This window comes from Bubalus bubalis, chromosome 11, assembly GCF_019923935.1.
Source record: "Bubalus bubalis isolate 160015118507 breed Murrah chromosome 11, NDDB_SH_1, whole genome shotgun sequence".
Taxonomy (NCBI): domain Eukaryota; kingdom Metazoa; phylum Chordata; class Mammalia; order Artiodactyla; family Bovidae; genus Bubalus; species Bubalus bubalis.
This window is the reverse complement of record NC_059167.1, coordinates 84,437,028-84,453,778: the sequence shown is the minus strand read 5'-3', so window position 1 is coordinate 84,453,778 and position 16,751 is coordinate 84,437,028. Positions and strand designations below refer to the sequence as shown.

The window sequence follows — 16,751 nt, the reverse complement described above, 5'->3', positions numbered from 1 at the left end:
ACATGCCACACCAGAGGATTGGCATGGCTTTGGTGACAGATACCTGGAGCGTGTATGTTTCTAATTCTGCTGTTGCCAAAAAAAAAAAAAAAAGTACTTGTCAGATTCCAGTAGGGACTGTTACCTGTTGAGAATATTTCTCCAGGGTTGCTTATGCATGCTAGAGGAATTGCTTTTCTTTGCTGCTTTGCATTACGTTTTCATCCTTCTTAGTGTTGATGTGCTTGGGGGGAAAAAAGTCTGTGCTTAACTTAGTATCATAGGTTTGAAGAAGGATAGTGGTGTATAACAGGTCTTGGAGCGTCTCAGATGTACCATAGACGGGAGGCATGTATAAGACCCATGAGGATGATTTATTCTTACTGGCTTAGCTCATGTTTGCTGGATACATTTCTGAACATCATAGGTGACTGTAGGAGCCAGTTTTTGACACAGGCAGAGATCGGAAAGGATGATCATATGGGCTGGAGAGGGAAGCTCTTGGGTGTAGCCACTCTCACCTGCAAAGAAGCCTGCAACAAATTTACCTCATCCACTCCCTTTACTTCTTATTCTGATGAAAAGTCTTGGAGACTGAGGGCTGAATTATGCGAAGACAGCCTTTTTCCTGAATCCATCTTCCCTTTGAAAAGCCAAGTACAAACTGTATCTCCTAGAAATGCCACGGGGCCACTTCACAGCTCTGCCTTTTGTCAGCATTGCAGGGACAGAGAGAGCTCTGAAAGCCTCCGGTAATGACTTTCCCTTTTCTAAGAGGAGTGGAAGGGAGCTGCTCTCAAATCCAGGCTGCAGGGCAAGCTGTGGCTGCAGCAGGCTCGTTACTCCGTTCAAAGCAGACATGTGGCGCAGAGGCGTGTGGCCACGGGTCATTTGTCCTAGGCTTTTAGCCTATTAGTTACCCGTGTCCTCTGCAGATATTTTCTGGGCCTCTTGGGTGGGGGCTGTGGGTAGGAGGTAGGGGTCTTGAATGGGAGCTGGAGGAACTGAATTGGGTTAGTGATGCTGGAGGCTGAAAGCAAACAGACCATTGCCCTCTAGTTGCAGTTGAAGTTCGCAACTTCCCTGTTGATTTTTCAGTGTGGAGAGTAAATGACAAATGGGCTGGCCTGACTCAGCCTGGAGCACTTAAGCATGTGAGGGGAGAGCTCATATGGAAAATATTTCTATCACCGCTGCATGCGCATATGGTCTTGGGAGACCCCCTTACGGAGCAAATCACAGCGCTCCAGCAGCCCCTCAGTGGCGTGCCAATTACTCTTATTAACAGCGAGGCGAAGGGCAGGCTCCAGTTACCTGCACACAGCTGGCTCCCGGGGACTCTGCAACGTGTGTGCTTTGAGCCTTGTGTCACATTCAGAGAGGGCAGTGGCTCTGTTTCACTTTACAATCAGCACAGCAGATGAAAAATGAAAGGAGATTACATGGGCTCATCCAAATCTTGATTCTGTTCAGACGGTGCTCAGCGTGCGGGAGAGAAAGGCAGGAGTTCTGTCTTTTGAGTTAAAGTGTGTGTGCTTAATAGTCAGAAAAACCAATCAGAGGTGATGAATGCCTGCTGTCTGTTCCTTTGTTCTAGCCTGCTATGCTAAATAAAGACCCTCCCGTGCCTTTTCCTCTTTTCGTTCTAGTTTTCCTTCCTTCTTCCTTCCTTGTGTGCTGCTGCAAAATCTTGGCTCCATAACTACTGTGCTCCTAGAAAACTGTACAATTAGGATTCCTTTCCCCTTGTTGGAAATGAAACGATGAGGAAGGAACATAAGTATGAAATGCCCCTCCTCTCCTTAAACAGAATGTCACTTATACAGAGCTTTGGAGAATGTGACATTTCTTTATTAAGAGCCTCTTGTTTTATGGTCATGTTACTTACAAAAGGCACCTGTAAACATGTGGCCTCTTCCCTGTGTCACCCAGGTTTTCATTTTCTCGGCCAGCCGGTTTTCTTGCAGGTTTTGATTATCTTTCCTTTGGATGTTCATAAAAACACATGAGGAAAAGGAAGGAAGGGGAAGACAGTATTATACGCCTCGTGGTACTTGGCTGGCTGTGTTCTCGGTGTGGATGGGCACAGGCTCTGGGCAGCAGCTCAGACTCAGTTTCCTAGGGGGTGAGGTCCTGCCAGGTCACCAGGGGCTGGCAGGTGGTGGGAGGAGATGGTGTGGTTCAAAGCAAACCTTTTTCAGTGCCCTGTTGCTGGCACTGTTGGCACAGGCGACTGTCAACCAAGGACAGAACAACCCAGTATGAGGTCACTACGTGTTTGGAGAACAAACACAGAGAAACACTGTTCCTCCTTTAATTTTCTGGTTGCAGGAGCATTAAACTAAGAACACTGAGGTCCCTGGAATGCCTTTGCCCTTGGCACAATAGGACAGCATTGGTACACAGCTTGCACAGACTGTGTACCTCTCTTGAAAGAATGTAAAGGACTGTGAGTCACGCTGGACTTCAGGTGCATTTGTCGGTGTGGGAAACCTGCTGGGATCCCAGTTTCTTTGCAGCATGCCACAGAATGGGGTGTGGGGACGTGCCTGTGCATTCCCTGAACTTGGACTTACCTTCTCATATTAGGCCAATGTTGTTGTTCAGTCGCTCAGTCGTGTCCAGCTCTTTGTAACCCTATGGACTGCAGCATGCCAGGCTTCCCTGTCCTTCAGGGAATGAAGACCAATGAGATACTGTTATATGTGGGGAGCGATGAGGAAGGAGCTAGAAACCTATATAGTTCTGTACACTGTGGTGAGACAAATTCTTAGAAGTGAGTCAAAAATATATTTATTTTCATTTTGATGAAGCAATTTGGCAAAACCTATCAAAATTAAAAATAAATATCTCAGGGTACTTCCCGGCAGTCCAGTGGTTAAGATGTCACCTTCCAATGCAGGGGGCATGGGTTCGAACCCTGGTCAGGGAGCTACGATCTCATATGGCCCATGACCAAAACACCAAAACATAAAACAGAAGCAATATTGTAACAAATTCAATAAAGACTTTAAAGATGGTCCACATAAAAAAACAATCTTTTAAAAATAAATAAATATCTCAGCTGCTAACAGTTATGGGTCATGCCTTTTAAAAGAGCAGATTTTATGGTATGTGAATACTATCTCAATTTTTAAAATTAAAAATAAATAATAAATATCTCTTCAACTCAACTTTTCCATTTCTAATACTTTATCATATAGATTTACTCTGAATTTGCCCTCTAAGCCACCTTCCATCATGTGGCTGTTACGACAGCCTGTCCCTCAATAGGGAACTAATGAGCCCGAAGTCCAGCGTGACTCACAGTCCTTTACATTCTCAGGGGATGCACACAGCCCATACAAGCGGACACCAATGCTGTTCTATTGTAAAAGGACAAAGGCATTCTAGGGACCTCAGTGTTCTCAGTTTGATGCTCCTGCAACCAGAAAAGGAAAGACGAAACAGTCTTTCTCTGTGTTTGTTCTCCAACCCATGCATGGACCCCAGACTGGGTTGTTCTGTCCTTGGTTAACAGCCACCAAGACGTTCAGAAAGAATGGAGTACCTCTTACATGCACTGATAGGAAATGACTCCCAGGGTATGTAAGAAAAGAATGACATATAAAACGCTACCCTTTGTGTAACATGTGTTAATATCTTTATCCTTCCTCTCTCTGGGAGGATATATAAGAAAATGGGGGAGAATATAGCATAGCTGGGGAAGGAGGGCTGGTGAAACTTACAATTTATTATACACTTTTAGTTCCTTTTGAATTGTGTGTCGTAAACATGTCTTATCTAGTTAAAGAATAATATTAAAATATATGATGTAATAATAAATCACTTGGTAATAAATAAAGCATGTGATATAACAGATAACATCCTCAGCAATTGTTCATAGCCCATGCTAAGGTGAAGTGTACATGAGCTAATAGGCGTAACACTGAAGTCAGTTCAGCTCAGTGATTCCTTTAGGGCTAAAAGGATGCTTTAGCTAGCTCGTTCATTCATTTAACAGCTACTTATAACCGTCTGTTTTCTCATTCTTTTAATTCTTTTGAATTGGATGATAATTGCTTTATAATGTTGTGTTGGTTTCTGCTGTACCACGACATGAATCAGCCACAAGTATACCTATATCCCCTCCCTCTTGATTCTCCCTCCCAACCCCTCTCCAGCCCACTAGGTTGTCACAGAGCACCGAGTTGAGCTCCCTGTGTTATACAACAGCTTCCCACTGGCCATCTGTTTTACATATAGTAATATATATATTTCAGTGCTACTCTCAGTTCATCCCACCCTCTCCTTCTCTGGCTGTGTCTCTATACCTGCATCTCTGTTCCTGCCCTGCAGGGTGGTTCATCAGTACCATTTCCCTAGATTCCATATATATACTTAAATATACACAATATTTGTTTTTCTCTTTCTGACTTATTTCATTCCATGTAACAGGCCACCTCAGTTCAACTGACTCAGATTTGTTCCTTTTTATGGCTGAGTAATATTCCATTGTGTACTTGTACCATAACGTCTTTATCCATTCACCTCTTGACGCACATCTAGGTTGCTTCCATGTCCTAGCTATTGTGAATAGTGTTGCAGTGAACACTGGGGAATGTGTATTTTTTTCAGTCATGGTTTTCCCAGGGTATTTCCCCAGTAGTGGTATTGCTGGTCATATGGTAGTTTTATTCCTAGTTTCTTGAGGACTCTCCATAGTGTTCTCCATACTGGCTGTAGCAATTTGCATTCCCACCAACAGTGCAAAAGGATTCCCTTACCTCCACATCCTCTCCAGCATTTATTATTTGTAGATTTTTTTTTTTAACTTTTATTTTTGGCTGCACTGGGTCTTCATTGCTTTGTGTGGGCTTTCTCTAGTTGCAGAGTGCAGGGGCTACTCTCTAGTTTTATTGCACGGGCTTCTCATTGTGGTGGCTTCTCTTGTTGCAGAGTGTGGGCTGTAGGCACGTGGGCTCGATAGTTGCAGCTCACAGGCTCTAGAGTCCAGTTGTTTTGGCACAGGGGCTTAGTTACTCTACAGCATGTGGGACCTTCCTGCACAAGGGGCTGAACTGGTGTCCCCTGCATTGCAAGACAGAGCTTAACCACTGGATAACCAGGGAAGCCCTGTTTGTAGATTTTTTGATGTTGGTTCCATTCTGACCTGCGTGAGGTGATATCTCATTGTAGTTTTGATTTGCATTTCTCTAATAACTTCCCTGGTGGCTCAGACAGTAAAGCATCTGCCTGCAGTGCGGGAGACCGGGGTTCGATCCCTGGGTCAGGAAGATCCCTGGAGAAGGAAATGGCAACCCACTCCAGTATCCTTGCCTGGAGAATCCCATGGACGGAGGAGTCTGGTAGGCTACAGTCTACAGGGGTCGCAAAGAGTCGGACACGACTGAGCGACTTCACTTTCTTTCACTTTCTCTAATAATGAGTGATGACACATTAGCTATGTTAAGGGGTGATTGAAAGGATTACCACCCACCAGCAGACTCACAGATATGGAGGACAGACTAGTGGGTACAAGTGGTTACTAGTGGCGAGATAGCAATGTAGGATTAAGAGGTACAAACTACTATATAAAAAATAAATAAGCTATATGGGTATATAGGAATAGCACAAGGAATATAGGCAATAACTATAAATGGAGTGTAACCTTTAAAAATTGTAAATCTCTGTGTGTTGTACACCTTAAATTTATATTATATACAAATATAACATTTATATAATATTGTAAATCAACTATTTCATTTTTTTAAAGATTTAAAAAGTGTGATAGTATGTGCAGGGCCCTCAGCTTGATGTGCCGGGCACAGAGTGAACAGCACTTACTGGCTATCACTATAATTGCTATCGCAAATGCTACCCGGGTGTGCCACCTCAGGGCTGGAAAAAGGAAGACAAAAACATAAGGTCTTTGTCTTGATGAGCTTATACTTTAAAAGGGGGACAGGGTGTAAACAGTCAATGATCATACAATAAGAAACTCTTTAACTGCAAGCGCAAAGGCAAAGAAGCAATGAAATCTGCCTAAGAAAGTGAAGAAAGACTCCAGAAACAATGTCAGTTTGAAAAACTCAAAGGGTTGTGCATTGCGGGTCTTCAGGACAATCCCCCGGTTCACCGATTCACAGTGGTTCTTTAACTCAGCATATAGTTGCACATACAGCTATGAGTTATCACAGTGCCAGGACACAGTGCAAAGTCAACAGAGGAAAAGGTGCGTGGGGTGAAGCTGGGGAGGAAGCAGGAGGAAGCTTCCAAGGATCTTCTCCCAGTGGAGTCACACAGGCCCCACTTCATGCCCCCGGGAATGTGTTGTGACTCACTTGAGAAATGCTGCCAACCAAGGAAGTTCGTCGAGACTCAGCACCTCGGTTTTTTGTCGGGGGCTGGCCCCACAGGCACTCTCTGCCTGCCCTGTACCAACATTACACACTCCCACAGGGAAACCTCTCTTCAGCATAAACCATCTTGTCCACATAGTATATGCAAGCCAGCCACTCCTACAGTTCTGGGAATGCCGAGCTCTGTTCCAAAAATCTAAGTTCCCGGACACTAGCCAATGGCCAACCTCATAAGCAGATGTTTCTAAAGACAGTCAGGTCTGCTATGTTAACTCCTCTGCATGGATAGGTAGGCATCTTAAGGGGAAAAACAGGGAAGGAGGATGTTTCTTGGCAGAGGGAAAACATCTGTCGAGTCACAGAAATAAGAAAGAATTTAGCATATTCCGGAAACAGTTCAGATTACAGAATGTGAGGAATGTGTCAGGAGACAGTCACCTGGATCCCAAGGGTTGGCGTTTTCTGTGCCTTTGGAAGTTCCAGAAATTCTGTAAAAAAGAATTGGAATATAATTGCTTATAATATGTGTGTGTTAGTTTCCACTATACATTGAAGTGAATCAGTTACATGTATACATACATTCCCTCTCTCTTGGACATCTGTCCCTACAGTCTTACGACTATGTTTTTATGACACATGATCTTGGTTACCATTGTATACCATTTTCTCGGTCATAGGTTATTGAAATTATTTCCCAAGGATTAAAATAAATGAAATAGTGAAGATAGCAGTGACTGCCTTTATAAGAAGGTCACCATCATTTTTAATACCTGAAGTATTATTTGTGGCAAATAGGAATGAAGGATCAATGTAATACCCTGAGAGACGGATTCTTTGTGCATAGTTCTCAGTGGCTCCACCCTTTTCTCTTTCTTATGAATAAAATAAAAAATAAACTATGTGGAACTGATTTGATAGTGCAAGACCTGAGTTTGAGCGTTAGGTCTACCATGTCTAGCCATATGACTTTCGGCAGGTTTTTTTAATTGGAGGGTAATTGCTCTATACTGTTGTGTTGGTTTCTGCCATACAACAATATGCATCAGCCATAAGCATATATATGTACATACATATATACCCCCTCCTTCTTGAGCCTCCCTTTCTAGGTCATCGCAGAGCACCAGGCTGAGCTCCTTTGTTATACAGCAACTTCCCACCTAGCTAGCTATTTTACACATGGTGATATATGTATTTCAACGCTACTCTCTGAATTCATCCCACCCACGGCTTCCTCTGCTGTATCCACAGTCCGTTCTCTATGTCTGCATCTCTGTTCCTGCCCTGCAAATAGGTTCATCAGGACCATTTTTCTAGATTCCAGATATATATATTTTTTCCTTTCATTATGAAAACGTTGTAAAAACAAATTCAAGCAATAAAGAAATGCAAAGAATAAAAAGTTAAAGGTTCCTCTTTACTTTCACTCACTTCCCAATTTCTCTTCCCTCCCCTAATGAAACCATCAATAAAAAGAACCATTCCTACACATTTACAAGCACAAGGACGTGTACACATACCTAAGACGTGCAGATAATGAGTTTTGCTCCTTTTCTGAGACATGGTGCCTCTTGTTTCTACCTTTTGTCTAATGGCAATTGCTAGGATTCCCAGGAAACCGTGTCGAGTTAGCACAATGAAAATGAACATTCTTGTCCTCTTCTGGACTTAAGTGGGAAAGCTTGTAATATTTCATCACTAAGTGTGATGCCTGCCAGATATTTTAAGTAGATAAATTTTATCTAGTTTTAATTTCCCTTCTATGTTTTTATAGAAAATGGTTGTTGAATTTTATCTAACTCTGTTTATCTTCATAAAATGATGATATAATATAATCTTTTAATCTACTTAGGGAATTATGTTAATAGATTTCTTAATGTTGGATTCTCTTTGCATTCTTAGAACTTAACTTTCTTAATCATAGTGATTTATTCATTGTCTGCTGATGGATTTTATTTGTGAATATTTTATTTTGAAATTTGTTTTTTTTTAAAAAATGAGTACTGTTGGTTCATGGGTCTCTTTTATTGGGCTAGACTGGGTTTTGCTAGTTTTGTAAAGTACATTCAAAAGTTTCTTATACTTTAGTGTGCTTTGAAATAGTTTAAACAACAGAGGAATTAGCCTTTTCTTGAAGCTCTATTGAGCTCAGTCATATAACCAGCTCTTTTATGGAGTGGTAGTCTTTGATTGGAGAAGGCAATGGCATCCCACTCCAGTACTTTTGCCTGGAAAATCCCATGGACGAAGGAGCCTGGTGGGCTACAGTCCATGGGGTCGTTAGAGTCGGACACGACTGAGCAACTTCACTTTCACTTTTCACTTTCATGCATTGGAGAAGGAAATGGCAACCCACTCCAGTGTTCTTGCCTGGAGAATCCCAGGGACGGGGAAGCCTGGTGGGCTGCCGTCTCTGGGGTCACACAGAGTCGGACACGACTGAAGCGACTTAGCAGCAGCAGTAGCAATCTTTGATTACCTTTTTTCCTTATTTTTTGTTTCTAAAATATGCATAATATTTAGTATATTACAATAATATATATATATAAGCAAGTCGTAAAGCAAAATAATAAAACAAACATCTAAGAGCCCACCACCCAACTAAAGAAATAAAACATTTTCAACACTCTATGTTGCTCCCAGGTACAGCCTCCTCACTTCTCTCCCTCAGAGAGAAACATCATTCTGAATTTTATTATTGTAATTTCTTTGCTTTTTTAGAAATAATACATACATATGTATGCATCTCTAACTAATATATTGTTTGATTTTGTTTGATTTTGAGTTACAAAGATGCGCTATCTTGATATTTTTTTAGGTCAAATTGATTTTTTTGTCAACAGGAGAATGCATATATCTGTGGTTCATTCATTTTCACTGCCACATAGTATCCTTCTATGTGAATATACCATATTTTTTCCTGTTGATAGATCTGGAGCATGAACATTTTGGAACATATCTTCACATATATGTGCAAGGATTCCTTTAGGGTGTATACCTAGGAGTTGAGTTCCTGGGTCATTGAATATGTGTTTGTTTAACTCTACAATATGATGTCAAATCGATTTCTTTTTAAAATTCTATTTATTTTGTTTTTGGCAGTGCTGGCTCTTTGTTGCTACACAGGCTCTTCACTAGTTGCAGTGAGCCGGGGCTACTCATAGTTCTCATTGTGGTGGCTTCTTCTGTTGCAGAGCATGGGCTCTAGGGTGCCGGGACGTCCGTAGTTGCAGCTCCCAGGCTCCAGAGCACAGGCTCAATAGTTGTGGCGCGCTGGCTTAGCTGCTCCGTGGCATGTGGGATCTTCCCGGATCAGGGATCGAACCCTTGTCTCCTGCATTGGCAGGCAGACTCTTTACCACTGAGCTACCAGGGAAGCCCTGACAAATTGATTTCTAAAAGGTTGTATCACTTTTCACTTCCACTAGCAGTGTTTAAGAGTCCTCAATTTTCTATCCCCTTGTCAATGTTTGGCATTAACAGACAGGCTAATTCTTGCTGATACAGTAGGTATAAAATGTTATTAGTATATGCTAACTGACACTTCTCTGATCACTAACTCTTGTAATATAGAATAATTTTTACATGTATACCAGTTATTCATGTTTTCTCTTCCATGAAACACCTGTTCATGACTATTTTCTGATTTTAAATTTGGTTCTTCCTTTTTTCATCACTGATTTAAGTGTTCTTTATGTATTTTCAGTATGAATCCTTTGCTTGTTATTCCATAAACTGTTTTCTCCAGTTTGTGCCTTGCATTTAAATGTTTATAGTCTTTTGATAAACAAAAGTCTTCAGTTTTAGTGTATTTGAATTTATCAGTTTTATTTTGTTGCATTACATCTTTGTCATGTTTAAGAAATTATTAATCCCAAGTTTATGGAGATATTATCCCAAGTTCTCTTCTAAAATTATTGAAGTTTTGCATTTCACATTTATGTCTTTAATACTTGCAATTGGTTCATCTGCTTAATTTGAATAAGGGATCTAATTTCATTTTTTCTCATATTGGTAATAAATTGTTGCAGGACCATTTACTGAAGTCTCTCTTATTCTTACTTTGTAGTGTGTCTTAGCTATTCGTAGATATTCTTTATGAAATTTGAAGTTAAATCTTCAATTTTCCTTGAAAAATCCTTTAGAAAATTTTAGCAGAACAGTATTGAATCTGTGGATCAATATAAGAGCACTAACATCATCCCAATATTGAGTCCTTATCCATGAACATACTCTAAGCCTTACATTTACTCAGGTCTTCTTTGAATTTTTTCCGTAAAGTGTTATAACTTTATATAAAAGTCTTGCACACTTTTAATTTTAGATTTATTCCTGGCTACCTTATTATAGTTTTGTTATTGCAAATTATTTTTTAATTATTTTTTATTTTTGCTAATGCCTAGAAATGCAAATGATCTTATACCAAAGCAACATGCTAAACTCTCTTATTAATTTAAATCAATTATCTGTAAGAACATCTATGATTTCTAAGTACATAATCATGTCATCTGTGAATGACTTTGAATAATGACCACTTGCTTTTTTTTCCTTTTTCAATTCTTTTACATTTTATTTCTATTTATTTTTATTGCACTTACTAGAACCTCCAATATTATGTTGAACAGCAGCAGCAGCAGAGGTCATGTTATTTTGTTCCTTATTTAATGGGAATGCTTCTAACATTTTGCAATTAAGAATGAAGTTTGTTGAAAGTGTTTGGTTGTATCAGGTTGATAAATTCTCTTCTATTTGTTAAGGGATTCTTACTTTGATCATGAATAGGTATTGAATTTTACCTAAGACATTGCCTCTGTCTCTTGAAATGATCATGTGGTTTTCCTTCTTTAATCAGTCTATTGCAGAAATAGACATTATAATGTTAAGCCATCCTTGCATTCCAGGAATAAATCCTATTTAGTTATGGTATATTTTTATTTTTATTAAATTGATTCTACATGTAATTGTTTTGTCCAGAGGGTTTTTAAGAATCTGTATTCATGAGTGAACTATTAACTCTTCTTTCTTCCTTTCTGGTTTGTTTAAGGCTATACTAACCTCATAAATTCACTTCAGAAGTGTTTCCTTTTTCCTGGAAATGTTTTAATAAAATTATTATAATCTATTTATAGAGAGGCACATGAAAAAATGGGCTTGGCTTGATGTGGTGGTTTCTTTTGTTTTTTCCTGAGGGGAAATTGTAAACCACTGATTCAATGTGTTGAATGGTTATAGGAAAATTAAAGCTTCCTGTTTCTTCTTGGATAATGTTTGAAAGTTATATATGTCTAGGCATTTGTCCATTTCATTTATCTTTTCTACCTTTTTAACATAAATATGTTCATTATATCCTCTAATTATCTTTTCAGATGTTGCTGATGTCCTTAGTTTTTCCTTGCATTGTTCTTTTATGACTTCTATTTTATTGACCATTCTCAGAAGTCTGTCAAATTTATCAGTCTTTATGAAAAATCAACTTTTGGCTTTGTCGAGCCTCTGTACTTAAGCTTTGTTTTCTATTTGATTAATTCTGCTCTTCTTTTTACTTCTACCTTCTTTGAATTTATTCATTTGATTTTTTCCTTTAATTTCTTTAACTCCTTAAATTTATGGTTAGCTCATTAATTTTCAGCCTTTAATCTGTTCTAATATAAGCATTAAAGAAGGTTTTTTTCCTTGAAATATCACTTTTGTTGCATCCTTAACTTTTGATATATAGTATTTTTATTATTTATTTAAAATGGTTTTTAAAACTATCATTATGATATTTTTTGGCCCATACATTATATCATATTTTCAAAAGTATTGGGCTTCCCTGGTGGCTCAGATGGTAAAAAAAATCTGTCTTCAGTGCAGGAGACCTGGGTTCAATCCCTGGGTCAAGAAGATCCCCTGGAGAAGGGAATGGCTACTCACTCCCGTATTTTTGTCTGGAGAATTTCATGGACAGAGGAGCCTGGCAGGCTACAGTCCATGGGGTTGCAAAGAGTTGGACACAACTGAACCCACTTTTTGAAAGTATGGCCCAAGTTCATTTCTAACTTGATTACCTTATGGTCAGACACAACTGAGCGACTGAACTGAACTAAACTGATTGTCAGAGAATGGGGTATCTGTAGTGCTTATTCTTTTGAATTAGTTGAAACTTGCTTTATGGCCTTGTATATTGACAGACTTTATAAACATTTTGAGTGTGCTTGAGAAGAATGTTCATTCTTAATATTAATAACTGGGTATGGGATTTTTTATGTAGGTATTCAATCAAGATTGTAGATAGAATTTTTCAAGTCCGTGTCTTTGCTAATGTTTGTCTGTTTCGTCTATCAGTGTTTGAGAGGGACATGTTGAAATCTCCCACCAGCTGCTCTGCTGGCCGATGGAGGAGATGAGGCATGACTGATCTCGCTGTTTTTCGAGCAGTTCTGTCCTTGATATTAATGACCACTCTTGCTAAATAGCCTCTCCTGTTCATTGTACCTGTGGTATCTGTGTTTAGAATTTTTTCCATCCCTGTAGTAGTCTGTTTTAGTAGTTTTTTCTGCTGTGATTTTTTGCCAACATAACCTTTTTAATATTCAGAAATTCCTCAAAAATGTTTTATCTGTTGATTGTATCCTTACTTATTTTATAGTTGTTTTTACAACATATATATGTTTTCTGCTGTATGAATGAAATTTGTAGAAGAAAAGAGAAAAACAAGTACTTTTGCTCAGTCTACCATCTTGACCTTTATCAGATACATTTTTATCCTTTCTTTTCTTCCTTTTCCTTTTTCTCCAAGCATGTGTTTATAGAACAAAGACTTTTTCTAGACCTGTTTCCTCACCTACAAAATGCAGATAATAGTAGTATTCATCTCAAGGCCGTATAAGGAACATTAATGAGATAATGTCAATGTAAGTGCTTTGCAAACTGTAAAGAGCTATACAAATAGGAATATGACCTTTAGCACCTTTCTTTAACTTTCCTTTAAATAGCTAATGTAAAGCAGCTCAGCTACATTAGAGAAAAGTGATTAATCATGGTTGGCATGTCATGAGAGACACAAACAAAATTTTAGTAGCCACTTTTTGAGAAAATTACTTGCCAAGAAATGTTGGGTGCCTTACTAGAAAGTCACAAACTTTATAAATGGAAATATTTATTTAGTCTAAACACTAATGCCATGGTGGTGTCTTATTCCCCTATTTTCTTGTACTGTATTGTTGGCATGCATACTCAAATTAGTTATTTCTCCTTTAAAAAATAATTTTAACTTATTTGCTGATTCAGCATATTACATAAATTTATTTACTTTAGCTTAGAAAATTAATTTGAACTGACATAAAAAAATGCTAAATTTTCAACCCAGGCATATTTAAAAGACAGAATGAGTAATTGATGTAAAAGGCCAAGTGATTTGTATTAGAACGTACTGAAATCTGCCTATCTACACTTTTTTTTCCACATTCCTACATTGCACCAATGCAAAAATAAGCAATTCTCAATTAAATCCCACAGCTCTGTATTGAGTGCTAGTTTGTGTATGAGGTTTGTGCTAAGTGTTCTGGGATTCCTTAGGAGATAAGAACCAACCCCCTGCCCCATCCACTGTCCTCTAAAGGTGAGCACGTGGGTTAGTTAAAGGAAACATATAAAGTACTCTAATAAACGTATCACACCCTATGGTGAGGATCAGGGACAGTCTTATGGAAAAAATAGTATTTGAGATGTGATTGAAGAATGCTTAGGCATTTTATGGACAGACAGTGGAGGAAGCCATTCCAAGCCTCAGGAACAGTATGAATAAAGAAAGGTATTAAATTGAAAACTATAAAGGCATATTTAGACAATGGCAAATAATTCTTTTTTTTTTCCTTGACCAGAACATTAAGTACATGCATGTGGTGGGAGATAATGCATGCAAGACAGCTTGGGGACAATACAATTCCAGCCTTAGAAAAAGGATCGAAGCTTTGTTTGTGGTCAAATATTCCAATTTTTGTAAATGTTCCATGGAAGCTTGTAAAGACAGACTTTACATTTCTGTTAAAAATATAAATGTATATGTGTGCATTCTTCCATGCAATAAGTATATCATTCCTTTCCTCTATGTGGCTATGTTCTTTTATTTCTGAAGTTCTACTAGAAATAACTGAAACTAAATAATTTATTAAATATGTTCCAACTTTTCAATTCTCTGAATCTAGAGGTGACCAATAAACTGCAAATGCACACTGGGAAGCCCTGAATAGTGTTCCTGTCTTTAGTAGAATGAAGAAGACCCAGGGGCTTTGAGGCACAGGAGCCTGAGCGTGAATCTCCAGTCCTGCGCGTTCTTAATTAGGCAAGGTTGGTGACTTCCCTACGCATCATTGTTCTCGTCTTTAAAATGAGGAAGGACTTCCCTGGTTAGTCTTGTGGGTAAAAATTGACCTGCCAGTGCAGGGCACCCAGGTTTGATCCCTGGTCTAGGCAGATTCCACACGCCACAGGGCAGCTAACCCCACACGCCGCAGGGCAGCTAACCCCACATGCCACAACTACTGAGCTTGTGCACCTACTGCCTATGCTATGCAACAAGAGAAGCCACTGTGATGAGAACCCTGCACACTGCAACTAGGGAGTAGCCCTGGCTAGCTGCAAGTAAAAAAAGACTGGGCACAGCAGTGTAGACCCAGTGCAGCCAAAAATAAATGAATCAATAAATATTTAAAAAAGAAAGTAAAAAAATAAGATGTAACATTTAAAAAAAAATAAAATGGAGGGTCGTGTCAACATTACAGAGTTTTAGTAAAGACTTTTAAATCTTAGTTGCATCACACAGGATCTTTGTTGCGTCCGGCAGGATCTTTCAATATGTTACATCGATTCTCTAGTTGTGCCATGCGATCTCAGTAGTTGTGGTACACAGGCCTAGCTGCTCCACGGCATGGGGGATCTTTATTCGCCAGGGATTGAACCCTTGTCTTCTACTTCGAGAAGCAGATTCTTAACGACTGGTCCACCAGGGAAGTCCCTAGTGAAGATTAAGGAGGTAATTTCCATGAAGTGTTTGGTACCCAGTAGAGTGGCAACCCACTCCGTGTTCTTGCCTGGAGAATCCCAGGGACGGCGGAGCCTGGTGAGCTGCTGTCTATGGGGTCGCATAGAGTCGGACGCGACTGAAGCGACTTAGCAGCAGCAGCAGCAGAGGCATGATGGATGACAGCTATCCTGGTTATAGAGTCTAATGGAAAAGGATTCTTCAGTAAAGCTTCAAGGAGATGTTTATCAAATTAAAGCAGAATATAAAGTGAGAGAAAGAGGATATAGATTGGCGGGGAGCGTCTAAGGGAACAAAAAAGAGAAGATCCTAGAGAGGGGAGGTTCATGGTCAAGATACCACAATGTGGCTCCAAGTTTCTCAACCAGATATTACGGAGGCAAAGGCTCTGAGTGGGAGAGAAAAGAGAAGAAAACATCCAGGATACTTTAAAATGGGAGGCTCAGAATGGCCCACTACAAGCGGAGAAAGAGCAAAACAAGGATTCTTAAAGCTAGAACAAGTCAACCACACCTTCCTCGTGGGTGAAGAAAGGGATGAGGAGGTCACTGTGGTTTTCCTGGCAAAAGGGTGGATAACAAACACTCTGTCTTCTCTAGAACCAAAAAGTGGTGTTAAACACCAAATTCCAATCTCTTGAATCATTATTTGAGAAGGAACCTTAAGATAATCTAGTCTAACCCATTAATTTTGAAAAGGAGGAAAGTGAATCTTTTAAGAAGTTATGTGGCTTGCCCAAGACCACACAGTTGCTCAACCCAGAGCTGGAGGGCGAGTGGTCTAGAAGCAACAAAATCACCAGGGGCCTAGTTGTAGCATTTGAAACCTTTGGGTGAGTAAAAGCTTAGGGGTAACTTCAAAGAGAGTGGTTGTGGCTTTAAATCTTCTTGGCAGCAGCAGTTAAACCAGATGCATTAAATGTGTTCAGTGCTATTTGTAAGAGACCTCAGCTGTACACAGCTTGTTCCCCAAGTACGCTGACCCATAGACGGTTAGATTTGTGCATCAGCCTTCTGAGTCTGTAGGAAGGTGGCCAGGAGTGGGGGGAAAGGTGGAACCTAGGCTTCCACTGCACTCAACAACACATTCTTTTTTACTTTGATACATTTTAAAATTTATTTATTTTTAATTGGAGGATAATTGCTTTACAGTATTGTATTGGTTTCTGCCATACAGCAACATGAATCAGACATATATATTCATATGTCCCCTCCCTCTTGAACTTCCTTCCTACCTCCACCTCATCCCAAACCTCTAGATTGTCACAGAATACTGGGTTGAGCTCCCGGTGTCATACACAGCTCCCTGTGTCATTCACTGGCTATTTTACATATAATAACATATAGGTTTCCATGCTCCTCTCTTAATTCATCCAACTCGCTCCTTCTCCCACTGCCTCCACAAGTCTGGTC

The 16,751-nt window shown here is 39.6% G+C and overlaps 1 protein-coding gene across 4 annotated transcripts in view; it reads left to right on the top strand.

Annotated features, from left to right (window-relative positions):
- Window positions 1-16,751, top strand: part of THSD4 (thrombospondin type 1 domain containing 4) — a 668,521-nt gene that overhangs the window by 443,713 nt on the left and 208,057 nt on the right. The gene's annotated exons all lie outside the window — the stretch shown is intronic.